The sequence below is a fragment of the Lactuca saligna genome, chromosome 5 (assembly GCF_052625555.1).
Source record: "Lactuca saligna cultivar CGN05327 chromosome 5, ASM5262555v1, whole genome shotgun sequence".
Taxonomy (NCBI): domain Eukaryota; kingdom Viridiplantae; phylum Streptophyta; class Magnoliopsida; order Asterales; family Asteraceae; genus Lactuca; species Lactuca saligna.
Window position 1 is genome coordinate 143,154,971 of NC_136421.1, and position 9,080 is coordinate 143,164,050.

Genomic DNA, 9,080 nt, shown 5'->3' on the forward strand with positions numbered 1-9,080 from the left:
TATACCCGAATACCCGATTTATAAAAAGAAACTAATTAATACACTAGTTATAATAACTATTAAAGTTGCTTCATTATTTTATATAATTATTGTTCCTTATAGTTTAAACCAAATGTTATATGACTTTGTTATTTGAACGGTATATAATAAATACAAAAGAAATTGTTGAAAATAAAATCAAGTTTGAACAGAATGTTACAACAAATATAATGAAAATGAATAAGATGTTAAATTCCCCTTCATTTTCTTTGTGCACTACGGATATGTTTTTTTTCAACTATTCACATGTTTCTTTTTTGTCGTTTCTTCTTTGTGAATTGAAATATAGCTATATAATTAGTCATTGCAATTTAGATAACATGCTAAAAAAATTTATTTATAACTTTTATGTACTCACCTTTTGCATTAAATCATGTAACATGTTTGGTTAATCCAAATTTGATCAAACATTGATCATGTACTCCATAAACTGTTTTTTAAATCAAAATTTGAAATGAAATGCAAAAATCACATAAAATATTATAATGACTTGTATTGTTATCGTATGTGTACTTGTTAATTATATGAAATATTTTGTTACCCAATTTTTTATTAAAACAACAGAAATACAATAAAGATTTTAAAAAAAATCAATAAGTGACACTTAAGTAATTTTCGGGTATACCCGAAAATACCCGACCCAACCTAAAACCCGAATACCCGAAACCTGAGAACCCGAATTACAATATAGGTCAGGTATCGGGTATTATTATTTAAGGATATACCCGAACTACCCGATCCGTTCTACCCGAAACCCGGAAATTTTACCCAATCAACACCCCTAATGGTGGGTGGCCTCTCGATACGAACGTGATAAAATAAGACATACATATCTTCGTTATGATAGTTAACCCCACTGCGAAGATTATCCAAATAAGTACTAATTCGACTTTGAAATGGGCCAGTTGGTACCCTACCCTCAAATTGTTGAGGTGGTTGTTGTGGCATACCCATATCTCCACGTGCTCTTACGTTCCTCCTCCCTTGCGGTCGAGGCTGCTCCTCGGGATGCTCTACTGGTTCTTCTTTGTTTTCTGGAGGGTATGACATATCCCCCACCTACATTTACCACAACTCGCGTAAGACCCAAAAATTGAGTCATCAAATCATAGTCCTTGAAATACGTCAAATTCCAAACAAAAATTGGACTCAAAATTCCATATGAATGAGCGAGTTATGTAACCAAATGACCACCCGTAATAGGACTACGGGCTCGAGAATTTACCTCCTTCATTCCCAAAAATCTCGCTAGCATATAAGGAAGATCACAAAAGACTCCCGACATGATGATTCTCCAAAGATAGAAAAGATTATGGGATGACACCTTGTCACCGTGATGTTTGTGATTTATGGTGAAGGTGATCAAGCGATGCAAGAACCAATGGATGGGTGACTGAATATTCCCTTCGCAAGAATTCCGCAAACTATACTCATGATTGGCAATGGATCTCCAAAATTGTATATCAAGCAACCCCGTAATGAAGTCTCGAACACAACCCTGTAAAAATAAGATGAAATGTGGTGATTGTGTCTCCACTTCTGTGTACAACCCCATTCGTTAAGAAAACTCACGTAGGCTACATTCTCGATAAACACCTCCCAATCTAAATGTAAAAGCCCGGGTGAATGTTGGGTCAGTCTTCTGTTTTTCAAAATTTATTGTAGCAAAGAACTCTACGGAAAATTGTACATAAACCGGCTCTTGAATCGAAAATAGATTTTGCCACCCAAAACATATAAAAGTGAACCCGTCTCCTACATATAACTTTCTTCAATATCACTCCAATTTCGTCGCCATTCCAACCCTACTAATCCAAGACCAATCAATCATAGGTGCTAAAGCGAATTCCCGATTATATAACCAACCTAGTTTATTTGAATAGTTATTCAACATTGACTACAAAATGTTTTGTGGGAATTGATATAGTGGATGTAAACTAGGAACAACAAGATGTTCTTGCTCTGCAGGAAATGCACGTCTCGGTCCCATGGTACCTGGAACATTAACAACAAGCAAAACCAACACCACCACTAAGCAGTTAAAAGAAACAGATAAACTGGAAGCCCAGTTTTCACGTCATGGTTTTGAAGACCATGTCGTGAAAACGATGCGAACTGCACACTGCCATCGGTCCATTTGTGGTCAAATCGAACTCAAATAAATGATAGGGGTTTGTTTCGGCTGTTATTTTAAGACTATGAAACATACATGCATCATAATTTCATAGAAATCGAGCCCAATTTCGGCAATTGTACTTCAAGAACAAACCCTAACTTTAAAATTCACACAAGTAGTAAAATTAACAAGCTTGAAGCACGAGATTGTTACCTAAAACGAAGTGATACATGTAGGGGGTGTTTGGCTTGTCTTTTTGAGAGGCAAAAGAACTTTTGGAAAAGTTACAAAAAGTCAGGTTTTCCTAACTTTTCCAAAAAGTCATTTTTCCTTCTATCTCAAATCCAAAAGTCATTTTTAAAATATATTTACCAAACATCTTTTGCCATTTACCTTTTCCAAAAAGGACTTTTGCCCTTTCAAAAGACAAGCCAAACACCATCGTAATTGGAAAAACTTGAAGAAATTTGGTGTAAAATCAGGTGTGGGGACGAGAAGCAAAAGCACGATGCAATGTAAGTGATAGAGTTTAAACAAAAGTGATTTGTGTTCTGACTTATGTCTGTGACTTAACTGCTGACGTTGTGGTATCGTATTGGGCTCATGACAATTGGGTTGCCCATGATGGGCCGCTGTGTTGTTGGGCTGTTGGTCCTCAAATCCAAATTTATATATTTTTCTTTTAAGTTATTTGGTAGATTCAATATTAAAAATATATATTTTTTCCAAAAATAGTTTTTTTTACTTGCGATTATGATTCCACACTTGATTTAAAAAAATTGGAGAATTAAAAAGGAATTTATCCTAAAATGCAAAATAAAGACATAAAAGAAAATGAGAAACGGAAATGCAAATCGAGCTCGTGTTGCCTCCTGAGAAGCACTTCTTTTGATGGAGACATGAGCCGGTCTCCGTGCCGCCCTATGTGGTATTATTTGGGAATGTTATCTCCATTTGCACCTTCTGTTCCCTCCACCTTTTCTTGTATACTTGCACATTTCTTAAATAGGCTTTTTTAGAATTCTTCTTCTTTGTTTTAGCATCTCCTTCCTCAATTTTCCAGTTCACCCCTTTATTCTTCGCAACAAGTCCATGTTCTCCTTTTTCTTTTTGTAGGTCCCGAGCTTCAACATCCTCCTTATCCAAAGATGGTTTTCTCAAGTCTTGTGTAATTTCTTCTTCTTCATCACTTGATACCAAACTTTCTTCACTCAATAGAGACTTTGAAGTTTTAAAGGCGAAAACCTCAAAGACTATTGGAGTTAAAGCTCTTGGCTTGGTAAGCTTGACTTGTTCTCTTGTTTGAATTTCTTCTTCCATCAATTTTTCTAACTCCTCAAGCTCATTTTCCTCGTTCATAAAGAATAGTTCATTTTAGCAATATCCTTCTTGAATCCATCTTCAAATCCAAAAGGCATCTCCTCATTTCCCACTCACAATGTAAGCTTTGCCTCACAAGTATCCACCAAGGCTCGCACGATATTAAGTAAAGGGTGTCTAAGTATTATCAGGACATCTTTATCCTCCTTCATATCTAGCACCAGAAAGTCGATTGAAAAAATAAATTTTCCAATTTTTACCAATATATCCTCAATTATGCCTCGAGGATGAGTCACATAACGATTAGCCATATAAATTGTCATCCTATTAGCCTTCAATTCTGGAAGGTGGAACTTTTGGTAGAACGAATATGGCATCAAATTTATATTTGCTCCATAATCGGCTAAATCATATGTCTTCATGTTATTTCTGAATTCACATGGAAGTGTAAGGCGTCCAGGATCTCCCATTTTCCTTGGTATCCCCTCTATAATAACCATGGAACTTTTCTTACTAAGAACTACCTTGGAGGTCTTCTCTAGTTGTTAGCGAGTGTCGAGTAAATCTTGAAGAAATTTGGCATATCCGGGAACCTTGGCTAAGGATTCAATAAAAGGAGTATTGATAGGAATACCCTGGACTTGCTGCATAAACTTCTTATGTTCTTGTTCTAATAGATGAACTTTGACTCTAGAAGGAAACGGTAAATGAGGTTGATAAGCTTGAGCACCAGAAAGATTTTTCAGCCCAGAATGAGACCATGTCGTGGGGATTGAATCCTCACGTTATGATGACGATGTTTAAGCAATAATTTTTTCAATGATTTTCGTCCGCTTTGGTTGTGCTTCGAGCTTCTTTGTTTCTTCTTCTAAGGCCTCCAAGCACTCAGAAATAGTGTCTTCTTCAGTAGTTATGGCCATGACATGTGGTTGTGGTTTATTATCAAGATTTTTAGGAGGTAACCGCTCGTTAACTAATGTAGTTAATTGCCTCAGTTGAGCTTTAATAATTTTAATGGATGCTTGATGTGTAATGCCTGGTTTCTGGTATGCATTTATTTATAAATTATTCATTTTGATAGAGCTACTCGATGATTTGGAAGCCTCAGACTTGTCGGGTAGAAATGAGTCTTGGACGCGAGTTTTAAGTTATCTACTCGACGAGTCGAGATCCTCGACTCGATGAGTAGGTGTGCTAGAGTGAAACCCTAATTTCATGGTTTTGCACCCTATTTAAGCATCTTAATCCCCACCTTTTGGCCTCATTTCTAGCCTCCAAGTCCCAAACCCTAATCTACGAAACCCTAGAGCATTGTGTGAGCGTGTGAGCCAATTTTGAATATTCTTGTGTGTTTTGCATCTTGTAGAAGAAGAAGAAGAAGCTTGAGGACTCTAAGAGAAGATTGTAAATCCAGAAGTAACATCTCATTCCCTTCACTTTCTGGTAATCAAGTCTCTAACTTGATCATTTATTCATTAGATCAACTTATTTCCACTTTTTAAGGGCTTTGGTTCAAGAAGCCTGACCCTTGGGGTTTGGACGTCCCAAGAAAGGATCCTTTCAGATTTGGGATCATTAAGGGTTATTAAGGCATAAAGGTGCAAACTTTATGCTATTGAAGCCCCCATGCAAGCTCTAAGGTGTTGTTATGATCTTTTGTGCCCCAAAAGTCCATGCATGGAAGGAAAGTCTGAGGCTTTACGTGTTCTTCTGGTATCTAGGACCTAGATCTGGGTTTTCATGCATTGGTTTGGAGTAACAAGGATGTTGGACAAAGATCTATATCCTAAGGAAATCGAGTGTTAGCTAAACCCATTAAGATGGGTTATTAGCGGGTAAAGTTGGAAACTTTACCCCTAAAAGGGTCATTTCCAGCGTATAGATGAAGTTTGGGCTTTGGATCTGAGAGTAGAGGCTTAATTTGTTAAGATGACCAAACAAATAGAGGAACTCATCGAGTCCATAAGGGAACTTGATGAATTGAGTCATGTTGTCCCGTTTCAGCTTAAGATAACACTCGACGAGTCTGTGAAAGGACTTGACGAGTTTATTCGCTAAATCACGACCATGAGCATCCCGATAGAACTCGATGATTCGGGGGGACGACTTGGTGAGTTGGGTCGCGATTTCATGATAGTTGAGTTAAAGAACTCGGCAAGTCGATGGGTCGACTCGGCAAGTTGGTCAACCCAAAATGTTGTCTTTGATCAAAGCGTTGACTTTGACCACGGGGTAAAATTGTCATTTTACCCTAAGGAGGATTATTAGGTTTTGACTAAGTGTTATTGTGATATTAATAGTCGGGGAGTCGTTGGAGCAGCCATCCGAGATGCCTCACTCGAGATTTCAACAGTCAGCTTTGCGAGGTGAGTTTCCTTCTGTAGGAACGGGTCTAAGGCACCAATACCAACTCGTGTAAAGTAGCTAAGTATGGACTGAGCCCGTATCTTAGAATGATTATGTTTAGTAGCTAAGTGTGGGCTTGGCCCGTATCTTAGACTTTTTATGATTAGTAGCTAAGTGTAGGCTGGGCCCGTATCTTAGTATTATATGAGTATGTTATTGAATAGGTAGATTATAGTTATACTTATTATCTGTGTGATACTTGTATGTGTGTTTAGTTAGTGGGGTGTGGGCGGGGGCTCGTATCTCCCGGATAGTGGAGCGTGGGCGAGCCTGTACCTCTTAACCAGCAGAGTGTAGACGAGTCCAGTATCTCTTAGTTAGCAGAGTGTGGGCGAGGCCCATATCTCTGAGATAGCTGAGTGTGGGCGAGGCTCGTATCTCATAATTAGCCGAGTGTGGGCGGAGGACCGTATCTCCTTGAGTGTGGGCGAGGCTCGTATCCCTTAGTTGCATGTTATGTGTTATGTGTATGGTATGGGGTAGTATGGGGAGACTCACTAAGCTTCGTGCTTATAGTTTTCAGTTTTGGTTTATGGTACTTCCGGTAGAAGGGGAAGAGCTTGAGATGATTGCAGTGCACACACCATTGATTCAGCCTGGGATGTTTAGACTCTGATATTTGGCACATGATTTTGATATAGTATTTTTTTATGATGATTTGAGATACATTACTTATGTTTTTATGAGATGACAAATGATATTTATGGTTTTTATAAATAATCAAAATGAAATTGTTGGACCGAATTTTTGGGATGTTTCATGATGATTTCTCATGATAGCATTAGTTGCATCGTGACTTTTTTCAGAAGCTTCCATGAATCTATGAAGCATTGACTCTAAGTCCATTTTTTTTCTCGGGTTGTGGTTGTTCTGTTTGGTAAAAGCCCCAACCGGTTTGCCTACATTTCTCTTCTTTTTGCTTTTTGTATCCCTCTTATGGCAACCACTATTTCTTCTTCTTTCTCCAATATTCATTATAGAGGTCTCCACTATAGTAGTATATCTGAGCTTTCCTATTCCCATTTTCGTCCAAATGCCAATCTTTTGTCAAATGTCACCCATTATAATTTTCACAACCCATACGTATTGCGTGTATGGATTGGTCCATCTTCGTCATTCTTCTATCCATGATACTTAACATTGCCAATACCACCGCCATGTCTTCCAAAACACCATTTCCGATCCCCTTAGCTCCATCATTACGAGGGTTGTGATATTACCATGATGCTTTTAAAATCTTCAATTAGTTCCTTAATTTCAGCAGGATTCTTCTTTGTCAAAGGTCCTTGAGAATCAAGGAGTTGCTTTGTCGTTACGTTCACCTCATCATAGAAGATCGGGACTTCTTTTTGCTCGTTTAGATCATTTTGGGGACAATTTCTTATTAACCCTTTATATCGCTCCCATGCCTCATATAAAGACTCCCCCACTTGTTGCTCAAAATTAGTTATAGCCTTTTTAAGTTTAGCAACCTTGGATGGTGGGAAAAATTGTTGGAGGAATTCTTCACACATCTGTGCCCAAGTGGTGATTGTTCTTGCGGGAAGTGCCTTCAGCTAATCTTTTGCTACTCCCTTGACGGTAACCAGAAGCATTCTTAACAAGACAGTCTCTCGTGGTACATTTGGAATATTGAAATCGTCAGCAATGTCATTGACTTCATCAATGTGCTTGTATGCGTCTTCATGATCTTTTCCGGAAAAAGGGATATCCTTTAGCGCAGAAAAGATGTGTCCCTTAAGCTCGAAGGTAACAATAGCGGTAATCGCGGGTTGCACAAGTCTTGGACCGATGTCCTCTCGTATTCTTTTCTTGTATGCCTCCATCATCATGTCAACAATGTCCATCATGTTGCTTTTGGGCTCGCTTTTCGGGTTCGCTACTTTTTTCTATTTCTGTTTTGGGCTTGTAAACAACCTCATTTATGTTAGGAGGTTGCTCAAAGATTTCAAATGTGCTTTTGTTTTTCAGAATGCTGCTTGGTTCTCCTACGCTATGCTATCAATAGCGCGCTATAGCAGTGCTATAGCGTTTTGCGGTATTACTGAACCTCTATTTTGAAATAGCATTTACGAATAGCGGTGATGCTATTATCGGCGCGATTTACCGCTATTTACCGTGAATCTCATCAGCGCTATAGCGACGCTACACCCGCTTTTTCAATTTCACACATATTGGGCTACTTTTACAAAGAAAAAAAACCAATTGTGGAGTATTTCAATATTAAATCTGTATTTTTTTAATTTGTCCACTACACTTTTGTTTTAATAAGTCCAGATAATAAATCTAATTAATTACAAACTACAAAACAACAAATGACAAATACTCTTTCTCGTCTCTTTTTGTACTTAAAACCACGAACGACTTGAGTTGCAATGACACTTTGACACTTTTTAGTTTCCATATTACTATATTAGAATATTATATATGTCACACCCCAAAACCAGGAATGGCGGAAACGTTCTGGGGTGGAGGACGTCATGTATAATATCAACAACAATGTAAAGTAGTAAACAAGCAACAACATCATCCATTGCATTAATAATATAATTATTATACAAATGTGTTCTGTCAAATTTTGATAAACACTAAAGCATAAATCAAAATGAAAGATAAGCCTTGAACAAGCTCCATCTTCCTTTCTCCTTGCATCGGTACCTATCTATGATGACCTGAGGATACAAGTAATTTTGAAAGCGAGTATAAGCTTTAAAGCTAGTGAGATCATAAGTATTTAGTGTCTTAATTTGTATGTGAGAAAATGTAAGTATATGTACTTAAAAGTATTGAAAGTGTATATGAACTGTAAGTGTTTGAAAAACCCTAGAATCCCTATGATTCCTATTAATAACAAAAGGAGTCTTCTACCAAGACCTAACTGTTCTGAATGTATGTGTCTCTTGTAAGAGGATGTATTTTCCAAAGTATAACTATCATTATTCAAAAATATAGTTTGTACAATAATGTTTAAGTGAGGGTATCACTAAAAATATGTAATGGAAAATCAATGTAGAACTATGGTGTAGTGTCCAACTACAACCGTACTTATTACCTTAAATCTAGGGTAATACTTCCAAGTACTGTAGTATTTAATAAAAATAACTACATCGGTAATCAACTGCCTTATTTGAGGGATAAGGTATAATGTGATGTCTAGATCCCAGACTATACGCTCCCCTATCAAAGGGATTTTGGGACC

At 37.5% G+C, this 9,080-nt stretch overlaps 1 non-coding gene across 1 annotated transcript; it reads left to right on the forward strand.

Annotated features, from left to right (window-relative positions):
- Positions 1-7,240: 7,240 nt before the first annotated feature.
- LOC144999034 (small nucleolar RNA R71) lies at positions 7,241-7,347 on the forward strand. The gene has a single exon (XR_013660561.1). It is a non-coding gene; the product is annotated as a small nucleolar RNA R71 (small nucleolar RNA).
- Positions 7,348-9,080: the final 1,733 nt, after the last annotated feature.